This window comes from Bemisia tabaci, chromosome 8, assembly GCF_918797505.1.
Source record: "Bemisia tabaci chromosome 8, PGI_BMITA_v3".
NCBI classification, from domain to species: Eukaryota; Metazoa; Arthropoda; class Insecta; order Hemiptera; family Aleyrodidae; genus Bemisia; species Bemisia tabaci.
This window is the reverse complement of record NC_092800.1, coordinates 18,835,030-18,852,380: the sequence shown is the minus strand read 5'-3', so window position 1 is coordinate 18,852,380 and position 17,351 is coordinate 18,835,030. Positions and strand designations below refer to the sequence as shown.

Genomic DNA, 17,351 nt, shown 5'->3' with positions numbered 1-17,351 from the left:
TTGGATCAGTATATTATTCGAACTTTTCCCGTCACACACATTTGTTTTAATTCGCTCGAGAAACAGTAACAATGAGTCTCGGATGTAGAAACAACCTATGCTCTATTCGAGCCAAAGCGCACATCCGTCTTTACGTACAAGACCTCGTGTTCTCTAGTTCACGCTCACAAACTTTCTAAGCGGCTCGGGTTTACCACTCGCCATGCATCGTTTACCCGGGAAAGCGCACCATGATTCGATATCAATTACTTTCATTACCATTACTTTTCATCACCACCTAGGATTTTCCGCCGTCGCAAAGTTGTGCGATTTTTCACCGATGGAAAAACTGGGTCCCTTGCAAAATTCTGTCGCGGCAAAAATAGGAATTCCATTATGAGGAGAAAAGCCAAAAATCACGATGAGCGACATATCTAAAAAGTCTGGATGAACAGACTTTTTCTCACACATAGGCGGATTGAAAGGGGAAGTAGGGGACGCACAGTGGATCGAGTCAATCAGATAGGTCGGTTGTTTAGCACTGCTAAAACATCGATTTCAGGTTTAAACGAAACATTCTCAGTCTTTCATTCTGAGTTTTTTTAACTTTTTTGCAACACGTCGTAACAACATTTCGCACCATACTTTGGATATGCGCACTTGTGGAAAACAGTTGAAAATAATCATTTTAAAGGCTTTCAAAAACGCTGGCAATTAGGGACCTATCAAATCGAAACAAGAATTCTTGAGAACACTATCAAACCGAAACACTTGCGTAAAAAATATCGCTGAGATATGAAAAATCAAGAGACACCAAAGACACAAGGCTCTCGAACTCACACGACTCTCTGATACCCATATTCGTGCTTTATGGATGTGCTTGAAGTTTCATCAAAATTGAAGGCGCTCAAGGTCGACCTTTTTCTATGAAGACGGAACAACTATCCCCGCTTTCCCATTATATCTACGGCAAAACTGCAAAACCCCACAACTCACTTTGCGACGTTGCAGACTCTCTGTTGCATTTTGATTTTTCGAAAAATGACTAATCGTGACAGAAACTTAGGCCAGTCATTTGGTGTTATTATGCAGTTTTGGGAGCAGGACTTTTTTGCTCCTCAGATTTCTGACTTATAGAGGGTTCTAAACGAGGATCCAAATTTTCCCCCTGCAAATCCTCCTCTCTAAGAACACAAAAAATCGGAAAATGGCAAAAGATCGACTACATTTTCTCACGGTTTTTGGCCGATAACTCGGAAACCGTTGATATTCCGGGTATTTGTGTGCTTACTTAAAACAAAGGCCGATCCAAACACCTCGAACTGGATGGGTGCACTGCCGTGCTTAGGAAAAACGCCGTATGAACCTTCAGACGCTGCCAAGTTCCCTTCCATAATAGCCGAATTTACTGAGAAAATTGTGAATATTATTTTCCGAAATTTTCAGATTATTTTGTACGCAATTTAATCTAAAATATCTAAAAATTTTTAGGAAAAATATGCATAAATTTTGTCAAAAATACATTTTTTATCAAGGGAAATTTGGCAACTTTCAAATGTTTATACGAAGTTCTTCTTTAGCACGGCATTTTAAGGGTCCAGGGGCCTCCGTTTCCCCATAAAAATTATTGAAGCACTGAATATGCAGTTTTAGTCAATTTCGTCATGAGTAATTAGTAACTTTACGCGTCTTTCCCTTTTTTTCGCCCGTCCCTTTCTCCTTTCTTCCTTCTATTTTTCTTCCTCAATTTTCGGGCGAAGGGGGGGGGGGGGAGGGGAGCGCACGCCCCCTATACCTCCCTCCTGGACCCGCCTATGACTTGAAAGGAGATAAAATCGGCCCGCCTCTGCGGAATGTAGGCTCAATGATTTATTGATGAATGAGATGATGATTGGCTGACCAAATTAAATCGGCAAAAATCCAACTGCAAGGAACGGAGGAGGCGGAAGAGACAGATTCGAGGGAATCAGACCAAAAAAAACGGAAGTTACGTCGCTCCCAAACAACGATCGGATCGAAATATTAGATAAACAACACCAGAGTGCGAGTGTGCGCTTATTACTATTTGAATCATTGCGGCGTGGAGTAACAATTCATAATTTGCGCGATAAAAATCTCGCCTCTGAACTCCTGTAGAGGACGTTTATAGCCGGACGAAAATTGTTATGAGGCTCCTTGCGTGATGCCCGCACTACGCTGTGTGCAGCTGAACGTGAATTAAACGATTAAAGAACTTATTAAAGCGCTGGAATTTCTTTCATGACCAGTAAATATTCAGAGGCGTGCTGCCGTGCTAAGCAACACTGAAAAAAAATTCTCGGCGTTTTTACCAAGGTCCGTTGGTACCTTTACCATCTCACTTTTTTTACCAATTATTGGTAATTTTACCAAGACAAACTGGTAAGCTTACCTAAAAACCGGTGTTTTTACTGGTTTTTCCAGGTAAGAATACCGCTTTTCTTGGTAACCAATTCCCGGTAACTTTGCCATTCTATCTCGGTAATTTCACCACAGTCGATAAAAAATATTGGCGTTTTTACCAAGGTCCAGTAAAATTACCAAGAAAGCTCAATAATTTTACAAAAATGGTAATTTTACCAAGAAAAAACTGGGATCAAATAGAACCCTGAATTCTAGGTAATTTTATACCTTTTTCTTAGTAAATGCACCGAGATTTTTTTTCCGTGAAGAACGCCGTAAATCCATCAAGATTTTCCCGCATTTTTTGGAACTTAACACTTTATGAAATAAAAACTGTTGTACCTATGCACCTCAAATTTTCAGGTTAATTTCTTGATAATTTTGCAAAATAATTTTGTAAAAACATTGTTCCAACACAAGTTACATAAGTGTACACATGTTTTTCTGCTATAATACATCGTTTCCAAAAAAATTAAAGTGGCGTTTACGGCGTTTTTGCGTTGTACGACAACGTAGTCATTGGATGGGGTTACTTGCGGTACCCTCTTGAGTTAGCAACACTATTGAATGGTAATCCTGCTTTTCCGCCAGAAGAACATTTAGAACTTTCAAAAGAACGTTCTAAAAAAAACCTTACTCTTCACTTTTCCTGCAGATATTACCTTCGGTTTTTCAACTTACTTTAGATGAACAAAATTTTGCAATAAGGGACCATTATTTTTGGCTCCTCTATAAAAGCACCTATCTCCATAAGCATAAGGAAACTAACGTTACATGCGTCGTTTCTAAAATGAGCTGAAAACAATATTTTGATGGTCAGAGTGCGAAACCTCGTACCTTAATTGAGGATCTTCATTATTTCTGCTCATATTTTATTTTTTGAAAAGGAACAAGCCAAGCTTGTATAACTTCATAGCCTGGAAATGTTACCGAATATTCTACTAGTAGAGAGGAAAAATCAAGGAATGTTTTAAAATAATTACGTTCACAAATTTTTCAAAAGAAAAAATGAAGTCGTCAGGAAGTCTGCAACGCCTCCATCGTAGATACGTGGTTTCGCACTTTGGCCATCAATTTAATTTTTGACCCCCCCCCCTCCTTCAGAGATTCTTAGTCATAGAAATTGCCCTTAAAAATGCCTACATTGATAAAAAGTTACGGGCTATGTAGACATACCGTCCGTCCCGGGCACAAAGACCGAAAGTTCCGGGTGCTGAAGCCGTAGCTTTGATTGCTCCGGGTGCTACACCCGGAACTTTCTGCCTTTGAGCCTGGGACGCGTACGGCGTACGGTAGGCATATACAGCCCGTAAGTACGGCCTCCACCGCCGAAGTTTTTCTTTCAGTGTAACTTCTTCACCACTCTTTAAGCTGCTTCAGTATCATCACACTTGGAGTACTGTATACGAGAGAGTATTGCTATCTCAATCCTTTTACTACAGAAAACGTGTGCCGCTCTCTGATCGGTAGGCTATCATGGAGCCCCAAAGTTGGACCAATGTAAACAAACCCCAGCTTCTCCGCTCTTAGTTTGGCCCAATGTAAACAAACAAGATGGCGGAAAAATTCTACAAAGTTTTAGACGTGATTTTGGGCATGATAGAAATGTTTTTGTTATTACTCGTTACTTACAATGTTCAACTTCTGAATTGAGTTCGAATCGAACTTCAATGAATATTTCTGCAGAAAAGTAAGCTTTAAGTGTGATTATCATTCATTTCTCAGCCGATATTACGTGTTCCTCTAAGTCGGGTTTATTTACACCGAGCCAATTTTGGAGCTCCACGATAGCCTAAAGCTGATGAACCAATCAGAGAGAAGCACAGAAATGGCAATATTCTCCCGTAAATTGGTACTCTAGGAAAAACGGCGAAAGAACCTTCAGGTGTTGTGTTGTCAAACATCTTCAGATAGAATACGCGCAATTTAATCGTAATTATTAGAAAATTTCAAGAGGAAATATGCTTTTTCCTAAAAATCACATCTTTCATCCGTGGAAGTTTGGCAACCTTGGAATGTTCATACGGCGTTTTTTTCTCAGCACGGCAGGATAAGGAGGGTATGGCATCGATCGAAAAATTGATCGGGCCAACTTTGGAGCTCCCACTGGTAAAAAAAAACCTCTTGGTTCAAGAGTGCAGTTTTTTGTCGCCGGATTTAAGAGTCTGGACTCTTGTTTCAATGCAAAATCCGCTTGAATCAATGCAAAAGCCGCTTGGATCAATGCAAAATCCGCTTGAAACAAGAGTTCAAGACTCTTAAATCCGGCGACAAGAAACTGCTCTCTTAAGTCAATGCACCGCGGCATTGGTCCAAGAGGTTTTTTTTACCAGTTAGATAGCCTAAAACTGACGAACCAATCAGAGAGCGGCACAGAGATGGCAATACTCCCCGGTATACAGGTACTCTAATCACACCGCGAGTCGGGTAAAAGTCGATTTCCGGGCGCAGCTTTCCGCGTCGGAGGCCCGGACTTTCCGGCGTCTCGAAGCTCGTACGTCGAATTTCCGTTCACGGTCAAATAAATGAGATACGGCGAGGAGGGAGGGGCGTAAGCTCATCGCTCGTTGCATATTGCACTCGGAGCGCCAGGCAGCCCGCCCGGGCAGTGAAAGTAATCGCCGGGTTTACCTTGAAACGGCCGTCGAGGACGCCACCCCCCCCCCCCCCCCCACCGCCGGTGGCCGCGGTGGCGGAGAAAGCTGAGCGAGGATCGGCGCATGAGAGATTGCGCCTGCTTAATCGGGCGCCGAAATCGGAGGAGGAGGAAAGAGACGCAGCTTCCGCGTTGCGGACCCCGACCAACGTAACTTGGCATTTCGACGGGATCGACGCTGGCTGGCTGATTGGGAACCGGCTTGATGAGCCAGAGACAAAGGAACGGTTTGGGACTTGCATGCATCTTTCGATCGTTCTGGAGTACCTCAGTACCTCCGGGGAAAAAAGTATCAGAATCCCAACTATACTCCCGGCTGATTTTGGCGCCAGATATCCGAGTAGGTGCACCAATGGAGATGTTGCATGAGTGAGGGATTTGCGATTTGACCATTGATTCTTATGTAAAAGTTCGCGAGAAACATGATGGTGCCACTGGTTTTCAAGGAAATCATCTCCCAAGCTCAAAAAAAGCTCTCAAAGTGAGGTCAAAATGTAGGGGATATCCCACCCTACCCCGAGAGTCTACCTCTACATCAAAGCAAATTCTCCATTCAAAGATAGGGAGCAAATACAGGGGTGCCGTATTTTCAGTTTTGGAGTCCCCAAATAAAGTGGCAACCCTGCTAATGTATTTGCTCCCTATCTTTGCATGGAGAGTTTGTTTTAATGTCGAGGTGGACTCTCAGGGTAGGGTGGGATATCCCCTCCATTTTGGCCTCAACTTGAGAGCTGTTTTGAGCTTGAGAGTTGATTTCAGAGAAAACCAGTAGCACCATCGTGTTTCTCGAACTTTTACATAAGAACACCGAACTTTACACCGAAATACCAGCACTGTACCCCTGATGATGATTAATTAGCAACTTGTTGCGCACTTTGACGACCTAACAATGGTTGCTAACGGTTTGCGAAACAAGTTTGCCAAACTATATATAGTTTCCGAAATATATTTCTCAACTTTTTGATCAACCATTAGAAATTTGGAACTGCAATTTCTGGCTCGTCTGTAAGAACACTTATGTCTATAGAGAAACTAATACTGCCAAGCTAAGGCAGAACGCCACATGAAAATTCGAGAGTTGCCAAAGTTCCCCGGATCAAACATGCATTTTTGACGAAATTAACGCATGTTATTCCTTGAAATTTTCAGATATTTTTGATTAAATTGCGAACAATACAGTCTAAAAAATTGGAAGAAAAATATTCATAGTTTCCCCAAGAAATTCGTATTTTATCAGAGGAAATTTTGCAACGCCTGAAGGTTCATACGACGTTCTTCTATAGCACGGAAGAATAATGCATACGTGTTTTCCAAATCGAGCCGAGAATTGTAGTTCCAAGTGACAGAATGCAGTCCAAATCATTCAGTTAATCTGATCATTTTGTCATAGGTTTCCTCATTTCAAAAATAGGTCTCAAAGAGCACGTTGTGGGGGCTGGGCCGCGTAGCGGGCAGGGGGCGGAGCCCCCTGATATGCAATACATTCCATAAATGCAACGGGAGTTTGCAAAGATGCTAATACGTCACCAACATCAAACGACCTTGAGTATTTTGGCGATTGCAGTGCATTCCTGCCCCGACCGAATGCCACTGAGCAGAACATTTGGACGAATTTGTGCTAAAAGGAACTATGTGCCCGGAGTTTTCGTGTAACATAGGTCCTTTCAGCATGAATACGTCCATTTGGGCCGTGCGTGTGCCGTGTATCTCTCTTTTCCTCTTTCTCTTTTATGGACCGTGACTCAGTCCGTTGATGTAATGGTTCAGTTTTTTTCTTCTTTTTTTAAGCGCTTATGCAATACCGGACATTAACTGCTCACTAAAACCGCCCGACCACATTTTTAATTCCTCGCTCGATGTTATCACCGCGATCTTTCCGTCGCGTAATATCTCTGTGCCTTTGTTACTTTTTTGCCGCAAAAAAGTGTGCCGGGCGACGGATTTTAACCTTTAAAGAGCAGACGTATTTTTGAACCGTAGCTGACCGTTTGTTTTAATCCTTATTCGGCAATCATATCATATCCAATTATAGGACTGAGCGAGCAAGTGCTAGAAAGGAGGAAATTCGTCGATATGATTTCGAATGTCTGAATATCGATTCCCGGAAACGGAAATGCAGGAGGTTAAATTCCTGGTTTTTACGAGCATCTTATTAGGAACTTTGGGTAGTGGTTAGAAAAGCTGATAAAAAGATCATAATATTTGTACGGTATTCTGACAAGTATCATAAAAATTACTAATTTTTTTCATTGCACTGTGTGGAGTATTAAAGAAAGTTAGGTGCTTTTGCCAAATTCCTGAATGTTTAGTGGTCATGTAGACAGAAGTCAAGCAAAGTGACAGTTTTAAGTATGGCTTAATAATCCATCATTCTATATCAAATTATTTCTTGACAGTTTAAACTGTATGATTAATTTCGCACTGCGAGCAAAAAGTCATTAATTTGGCAGCCACTAACTTCTGTAATCTATCATGATCATTCATATTTACTTGTTAGGTATTTTTGGCTGCAGATCTAGGGGCAATTAATGAAAATTGGTCAGATTTTTGCATTTCTAACGACAACTAACTGACCCTACATTAATGTCTCATAAAATTTCACCACATTTTCGTGACGAAAATAGAGAAATTTTATGTCAAAGTTGCAAACTCCGACATTATTCCCTACTTTGAAAAAACTGCTCCAGCAAACCTCCATGGACTACAGCCTTATTTCATACAATTAAGCGGCGTTCATTCCGAAAATAGAACGCCCTTTATAGAAAGGTCCACCGCAGCTAAGTTTGTCCTACTTAGTGATGTCCGTTTTTAAATTACACGTATTTCTGCTAGAAGAAACTAGAGATGGGCGGGAAATATGGGATGTATGTGCTGGAAAACTGCATAAGAAACAATGTAAAAGTGTACGTGATTCCTTTTGTAAAAATGGAAAAGTGAAATTTTACACTAAATCAAAAGGAACTAAGCGCCAAAATATGCGGCACTCATGAGCCAGAGTTAAAGAGCCCTGCGTCCCCGAGCTGGGCGATCGCGATCCCTTCGTTTTATTCCTGCTGATGTCAATGGCGCATTATAATTCCCGTTCATACTTACGGCCCTCAACTAACGAGCACACTCCTTCTTTTCTCGCCCGTCTCTGGTTCTTTCCAGCAGAAATATGTCCAATTTTTTGTTGCACCACCGGGGTGTCTGCAAGTCCAGAAACGGTACTGATTTTCTAAGGGCGGTCCGGAAGTACTGAAAAAGTGCGAAAATTTCGCAAGTAGGTCCGGAATTTTTTTATTTTTATCACAATTTGAGCGGGAAAGTCAATTTTTTTTTTAATTTTGCGAAATTCGTCAATCGGAGGCACTGTAAAAGTATTGAATTTTTCTCTTGATGAGGTACTGAATTTCATGGGAATGTACTGAAAAAGTATTGTAAAAGTGCTGATTTTTGGTCAGCCTGTTTTAGTAGACACCCTGCACCACGGAACACCCATTCTCTGTTGAAACAATTTCATCATGAGCTGTTACTGAACACTCCTCTTCGTTGTTCACAGCGCCTTTTTCGGCTCCATCTCTTCCTGACTCCCCCGTATAGAAACCAGCCGAAGTTCCAACTTGAACTTGGAGCCAAGCTTGAGTAATCATAGCGCAGAAGTTCCTGTTGCGCCGTTGTGCAACATCACACAAAACACTCGAAACGGATGATTTGCTATTATGTGTGTCATGAGTCACAAGTTCAACGGCGCTAGTCGGTGTGCACCGTCCTTGAGTCGACCGTTGCGCGATCACGTTAGGCGTTTGGACGAGGCTTTGACCTGTGTGTGAGTTTGCCCAGACGAACCAGGATGTGCCTGGGTCGCCTCAACATCCTGTTCCCGCTAAATATACTGAAATCAAAAGAGGGCTAAAGTCAAATAGACGGGTTTAAGTCAGCCGAACTGCAATCTAGGGGGGAGGGGGGTTGCGCTGCGCTGTTTTTTTTTAAGTGTTATACATATAGGCGTTACACAAAAGCGTTACAAATTAAAGCCTTCTTTCTGTTCAGCATTTGGTCAAAAAATAAGCTTTATTTTTGGTAAGAGGAGCTGAAAGGACATAAATTGATTGTGCAACTGCTCCATAAGAAGAATTTTTTGAAGAATTAAGCTTCTCGGGCTTTTAAGATGCTTTCTTTGAGCGAGGCCCTTCAGCCCACCGCATTGATATTTATTTCCTTCAATAACCTCTTTTTTATCACTGAGACGTTTTTTCCGCTCATATACTGACACAACAGGCTCAGCAACTGTTAATTGATCCACAAATATGCTAATCACCACAGATTCTTAAGTAAATATAAGGTAACCTTGCAGTGCGTTAGGAATTCAATCTCAGTGATAATTTTTATCTCCTGACAAACTTTTATCTGTAACCTCTTGCAGGACGTTTGATGTTTGTTGACCTGGAAATAGAAACCAATTCAGCCATTTAAGCAAGATTAAACCAGCATTTTTTTCTGTTGGTTGATTGGCTTATATTTCGTTAGGGACCTACAACCATCAAGGGATTTAGGCAAATCCGTGCTTCGGGCTTTTCAAATTTTCAGGGACTAAGGCCGAAGATAATCTGTTCCTGTAGTTCCGTGAAAATTTGGCGCCACTACCGGGATTCGAATCCGGGACCTATTGACCTAAATTTTGTCATGTGTATTTTTACAAATATATTGACAAGTTTTTAATAAATATCTCAACAGTCATTGCTATTAGGGCCTCTTAAGTAAAAGCGTGGGAGGCCGTCATATGAGAGAATATTCCGGATAAACATTGCGACCTTCTAAAATTTTGGTGCAAAGTTATAAAATATACTCTTCCTTGAACTGCTCAAATACTTTAGATTAAATTGCAAGTTCAGTTCTCTGAAAAATTGGAAGACAAATAATTGCAAGTTTCCCTGAATACTGCTATGCTAAGGAAGAACGCCGTATGAGCCATCAGACGTTGCTAAAATTCCTTTGATATAATATGAATTTCTAGGGAAATCTGCGAAAATTTTTTCGGAGAATTTACAAAAGAACTTTATTCGCAACCTGGTACATATCCTTAACTATCTTCAAAAATAAAAATTTTATATGGGAGGATATTTAGCACTCTCGAATGTTCATACGATGCTTTTCCTTATCACTGAAAAAAAATTCTCGGCGTTTTTACCAAGGTCCGTTGGTAGCTTTACCATCTCCTTTTTTTTACCAATTATTGGTAATTTTAGCAAGACAGACTGGTAAGCTTACCTAAAAACCCGTATTTTTACTGTTTTTCTCAGGTAAAAATACCACTTTTATTGGTAATCAATTCCCGGTAACTTTGCCATTTTATCTCGGTAATTCTATCACAGTCGATAAAAAATATTGTCGTTTTTACCAAGGTCCAGTAAAATTACCGAAAAATTCAATAATTTTACCAAGATTTCTCGGTAAAAGTACCAATTTCATAAATGGTAATTTTACCAAGAAAAAACTGGGATCAAATAGAACCCTGAATTCTTGGTAATTTTACCATTTTCTTAGTAAATACACCGAGATTTTTTTTTTCAGTGTAGCACGGCAGTATAGTCCTCTTTTATCGAAACAAATTTGGCAACGTCCGAAAGTTAAAATGGCGTACTTCCCATGCGCGGTGGTAGTCAAAAAGCAAAGACAAAAATCATCGAATACGTTCCGTAAAGAAACTCATCTCGATTCTTTGCCACGTGAATGGGCCTCATTCCGTGCTTGTGACACTTCCGAATGTCAATGTATGTCGATGCTGTGAACAACGTTGTGAAGGTGTAACATTTTATTCAATTTCCAATCGTTGTCGGTGAATTTCCATGTGCAATTTGACAATCTCGGCCTCAATACAGGCACAGCACGCTTTATTCTCGGTCAAAGAAGAGCCAGTTACATGATTCTCAGTGAATATGACTATTGAAAATTATGACTCCGACCATTATGATGATTGTATTGCATCACGGTGCGTTGATGGCAGGTGCGCCACAAAACCACAAAAATAGCAGAATTTCCCTCTATGTATCGATGCCAAATGATGGATAATCCTTTCGTCGTGAATTGGCAACTTCGGTTGTGATTGTAGCGTCTGGTCCCTCTCGAACTAATTGCCTTCGTGCCATTGTTATGTTTGCATTGCCCGGCACATGGACACATGCATGTCGAAGACCGCTGGACGTTCTACTCCGTCCCCCCGCAACTCCCCAGTGTCCTCCAATGGTCATCATGTGCTGGATAGTGCTGGATTACGAGTCTCACTTCCGACGGCTGTTATGTCTACTTCCCAGACGTAGTGGCGATTCCAGCAACTTGGCAACACTGTTCCCGATTGCCAATCGATTCCTTGGTGAGGCAGCCACCGAATCGATATACAGGCCTGGATACACGCTCCTTCCGTCAATTTCCGATCAAAATTATGACAAAATTGGCGGTCAAATTTTTGGTGCGCACCAGTCACCATTGATCGGAAATTGATGGAAATTTGAGTGTGTATCCGGGCCTTATTCAATGGATTTAAATGGAGCATTGAAAGTGTTGCCAACTTGCTGGAATCGTCACTGCTCAGAAGTACCCTGGTAAAAATTGGCAGTAGAATCTGTGTTCCAAAACACCATGGACCTACAGGCGGCTGTAAGATTTCCAATAGCTTCTATAGCCGGCTACACAATTTCTTATAGCCTTTTATTAGCCGATGGCGACTAAGCAACAGCCAGGCGAAAAGAGTTTTTGGAATACTGCTCTCTTTTTGGGCCGTAGTATCTTGATTTATTTTGCAAGGAAAGCTCCGTACTTTTGATGGATGCCTGCCATTACTAATATATTAGAGCGCCTTCAGTTTCGAATGATACTGTGCAATACCTCTGGTGTGAAATATTTGCTTCAAGCGCCGTGGCACGCTGCGGCGCGGCAGGCGGGCAGCCAGCGCGAGACGCACATTGGCGCCCACAAACCTAACAGGGATACACCACGCGTTGCGCAATGCGTGAAGTATCCCTGTTAGGTTTGTAGGCGCCAGTGCGTCGCCGCTCCGCTTTGTGTTAGGCTCTAATATTTAATCTGGCGGAGTTAGCGTTATTCAACTCATGATTTTGAAATGTTTGCACATCCTGTATGGATTATTCTCATTTTAATTGATGAAAAAAATATGTATTAAAGGAAAATATAATGTGTGTTTTGTAAATATTAAGGTGGTTCCGTCTCAAACTTAACGATTTCCAAAGCACACGAATTTCTACACAATTTCTTATAGCCTTTTATAATTGATGGCGAAAAAGCAACAGCCAGGCGATAAAGTGTAAAGCCCGGCGATAGGAACTATAGCCCGGCTGCATAATTTTGTATCGCTTTGGATAGCCCGGCCGTATGATTATCTCCGCATTCTACAGCCAGCTATATGATTTTCTGTAGCCTTCTTTAGCCGGCTATAAGAATTCCTATGGTACTCTGAAACGCAGCTCTAACAGTCTCTCATAACAGTCGATATATCGCAGTTCACGCCACGCCACTGGATGTCATGCTGCCGGGCGCATCTCTGTTAATATGGGACGTAGAAACTTGGCGTTTGGACGGATCTGATTGTCTTTGTTGTTGAAGTTTGCTAATCTTTAAGCATAAAGCATCAAAAAAAGATTCTGTGACAAGCGAAACTGACTCACGTGGTTTTTGCAACCTAAGTTCTTCCTCGTGTGAACAACTAACCCAGAGAGAGAACTTCAATATTTAGACACAAGCGGTTTAAAACCCCAACCACGTATGCAGAGCGAGTACGGCGGCAGGGGGGGGGGGGGGGGGGGGTCCGGACGAGGTTTAATTAATTCAACACATTATATGTGTGTGTCAAAGAAACGTAATTCGAGGTGGGTGCCTTAATGAAGTCAAACCGGTTGTCGACAAATGGCAAAGTTCGCTCTGGTGGTGTCATCCCACAACTTTCCTCAAAAACAAAACAACGACATTGCGTAATGTGGCCGAGCGTGTTACGCAACACACGAGGGAACTGTAACATCGGAAAGGGCTTTCAGACCACGTTGCCACGTGGGCGGATAAATTTTAAGTGGTTTTGGGAAAATCTTAAAGGCATACTTCAGTGGTAAAACTGTCATTTGAATGCCTGCGTTGGTCTTTAAGATGTAAAATTGACCACTTATTACCGTAGAAAGCAGGGGCCGTAATCATAGTTGTTCCTTAAACAGTTCCTTTCCTTAGGGAGGTTTCAAATATCGATGGTGTAAGTCCGCGATCACGTGTCTCTATTTGTGACGTCGCGTATTTCCTGTAATACTTTATTTTACGGAAGGAAAACTACTCAACGACGATTTTTAAAAACTGCATTGATTTTTCCAAGCGAAGAAAATTCTGCAAATACTTCAATGAATGATGCCGATTTGCTCTAGCTCCTTGAAACAATAAAATAAAATAGGAAAAGAGATTGTCAAACACCGTAAACAAAATATGTGATCGTAGACTTACTTCGTCGTTATGATTCACGTTGGGATCTAAGGAGGCTTAAGGGAACCTTAAACATAGCATCATAAAAAGGACAGCGGCGGATCCAGCAATTTGGCAAAACCTGATTCCCTCCATTTAAACCTATGTTAAATAATCGATTCCTGTCGGAGCACCTGGCCCCTCCAGGAATCGATACGTTTCCATAGGTTTAAATGGAGAAAAACAATGTTGCCAGTTTGCTGAATCCGCCAATGAAAGAGGATAATCATCACGGAACTTGGGTAAAATTTAAAGGTGTTCATTACAATGGTGAACTATAAATCCCTCATGAACCAATTGCGTGCCATTATGTCTCAGCCTCCTTAAAGATAAAAGATAAAATCATTAGCAATGCTAGCCCACGCTACCTCATACAAATGTGTCCATTAAATGAGGTACGTAACACTTTTTTGTTCATCCAGATCATCTGCCCACTACAAGAGGTAAAATGAACCATCCTCATAGAGCCTCCCTCGTCAAAGTGGTATCATACAGCTAATTTGAATAACAACAAATGAAAGAAACAACATAAAAGTTATATTATGAAATCTAATATTAAAGTATACATATTTGTTTGAAGATGAATTTTAATGACTTGTGCCCGGACTTTCCCTTTAGAAGTCTGCACTCTGAAAGTTACTTGATTTCTTTGAAACTCTTTTATACGGGAACTAAAATGCAGATGAAACGGATCAGGGTATGACACATTTCAGTCGATTTTAAATCAGCTTATGTAGAAGTAAGTAGAGAGTGACAAAGTAACACAATGGTCAAATATGGATCATATCGTGTTGAATAGCTCGGAATATTATGAAGTTGCATGAAAAATTGATTAAAAATGGATCTCGCGTTGATGAAATTGGGGCTCACTTTAATCTGCTCCTAAGGATGGTTATTCGCTGATTCCTTGTGATTAAATATTTTATGAGAAAAAATTGGGTAAATCTAGGAGGCTTACGGTGAAATGCTTTGGACAATAGAATTATGATCCTCACGAAGTCTCGGTTCAATACGCTGAGATTAGTTGGTTACCTCACGCTTTGAAGTGAGCAAACGCAAATCTGCGAGCATTAGCAATTTTCTGAGCAATTTGCGAGTGAAAGCTCTCGGTCAGTCAGGAATATATTAACCGTTCAAAAATCTCAATTCGCAAATGACAGGCGAGCGGACCGTGATAATTACTCGTGACAACTTTGATGTGTGCTTTTCGAGTCACAGGGACCCTTATTTCAACAACGGAAAAATTAGTTAATTTACCTAATTGTTCGAGAACTTAAGCCAGCAGTTCTAGTTACATAACCGCGCGTGTAAATGCAGCAAGATCTATCATGTCAATAATGGAATACTTTCTTTACGCACATCAAATCTTCGGGATTGAATTTCATTAAAAGTAAGCCTCGTTCTAAAAAAAAAATAAAAAAAAAAATAAGGCAGCAAATTCTTCACAACAGAAAGTTACTAAATTCATAGAATTAATTTTATAAACTGCATTTTGATGGCCTAAGAGTGAACCTACGTCGCGTCGTTGCAGACTTCCTGTCGTACTCCATTTTTTTAATGGAAAATTAGTATAAACTTAATTCCTAGAAAACTGACTTAACTTTTCTTTTTTATCAGTAGAATATTTCTTAAAAGTTTCCAGCTTTACAATTGACGTGCTTTTCCTCGAAAAAATTAAATAGGAGCAGAGATTTTGAAACACCACAATGGCCATACGTGGTGTCACATATACTTTAGCCATCAATATGTTTTTAGACAACTTTCTTACGTATCTGTAAAACAGCGCACCCAAGAGAATTAAATTGTGAGCGGTGGCGTGGCGTGCTTTGCGATATATCGATTGATCGGCCATTTAAACCTATGGAAAATTATCGATATACAGGGTGTGTGCAGCGAACACCTCAATAATCGATTATTTACCACAGCTTCAAATGGGGAAATATCGATAGATCGCAAAGCACGCCACGCCACTGATTGTGAGTGAAGAAACACTAATATTCATAACACAAAATTTGCAAGGAACCTATAAAAACCAACTGAACCGATGGATGTTTAAGTAATTAGAAGCATGTTTGGGTATATACCCATTTAAGGCTCTCGTAAAACTCCTGTGACGAACTTGTGAATATATGTTTTCGTCACCATCCGCACATCTCCAAGGACTGGAATTTCCGCTTATCGGACGAATGCAATTGATGGGCTTTAAGGACAAGGCACATACGCGCAGCTTTTGAAAAAATCGAGATATTCATGAACTCAACTAAAACTAGTTTGTACGTATGTTCTGTGAAAAATTCACAACTAAAATCCAACTTTAAAGCATCAAAAAGTGAGTTCAATCTTCCTTTTTATCATGAGGCTCCATGTAATTTGGAACCTTTAAACACGTATTTCTTTAAATGGCAAAAAGTACACTCATGCGCCTTGTCCTCCTAGCCCCTCAATTCATGGCGTCCTCATTTAACTGAATCAATTTGGCTCGACTCTGATTTTAAACTCCCTATATTTGGGCTCAAAACTGGCACTTGAATGTGTGAAATATCTTCTTCACTCTTACGCCATCGATGTCGCTGACGTGGATATGGGGAAGCCCTCTTTCAAACAGTCACGGATTCTGTGGCCGAATTTTTTTCGTCAGTTTCGATGGATATTTACCCTGCTGCTTGCACTTGGGAACTCCACTCCAGCCGAAGAAACGGAGTTGCCAAATCGACGTTGTAACTCCAAGATCACTTCACTCGTTTGCGATGTTTAAAAAGTCAAAAATACTGTTTCCATTTTGCAACCGATTTCAATGTATCAATATCGACGGTTAGTTGAGAACAGTACTTTTGACTTTATTTTAAGACGATGGAAGAATTTTTTCGGCACTAACGCTCCTCACTGGTTAATCTATAGACTGGAATTCCAATTTTCTGAGAATAATCTACTTGAAGGTTAAAATTTTAAACATATCGATAGTACCTAGAATAACAAGGTGGAGAGAGGTTTTTTTGTTACATACAATTCGGGCCACTTCTTAGTGATTTTTTTTTTTTTTTTTTTTTTTCATTAGCACCTAGAATGGATTACGCAAAAAGAAGAAGGGTCTAGAAAGCACACGGAAAAAATGGATTGCTGAGTTAACAATTAAATTGTATAAAGAATATGTCCAACATGTTTCAAATAATGTACATTTTATGATAATGGAAAGCTAAATTAACCACGAGGGTAGTTAAATTAGCATTTTTTTACTGTGAAATCTAGATTGAAACATGTCGAAAACTACTTTTAACTAAGTAATTGTTGAATCAGCAATTTCGTTTTTTCCGTGCGAGAGGAAAGAAATCTATTAAAAGTATTCTGGTAAAAACCGTCACTACACTATTGTCAAGAAGATGACTTGACGCTAATGCTAAGAAATATTCATTCACACAAAATTTAAGATTGTGCGTTATAAATCAGCAACACCGACCGTGTAAAAAGCGCGTCCCATTCTCAACATAATTTATTGATCGTTCTACAGGTGAAAGTATCCATGTGAATATCCTGATTGAGTGATTCACTCATTCTTACATCATATTCAGCATCGTTGTGAGTTACCTCGTGCTGCACTTCATTTCTGTCAAAACCCTCGTTTTTAAATACCTGTACAATTTTTTTTCTTTTTGTCCGGCAGATCTTTGACTTTATCGATAAAACAGCGGTCGGGTCAATTCAGAGACGATTTTGATATTTAAATGTGCGATGTGTTATTCATTTCGACTCAGTTTTGAGTGTTTTAGTAATCAAGTCTACTTTTTTTTATAAACATTTACTTCCT

General features: G+C 40.4%; 1 protein-coding gene across 1 annotated transcript in view; it reads left to right on the top strand.

The window, feature by feature from the left end:
- Positions 1-17,351, top strand: part of LOC109044388 (uncharacterized) — a 132,260-nt gene that overhangs the window by 70,842 nt on the left and 44,067 nt on the right. The gene's annotated exons all lie outside the window — the stretch shown is intronic.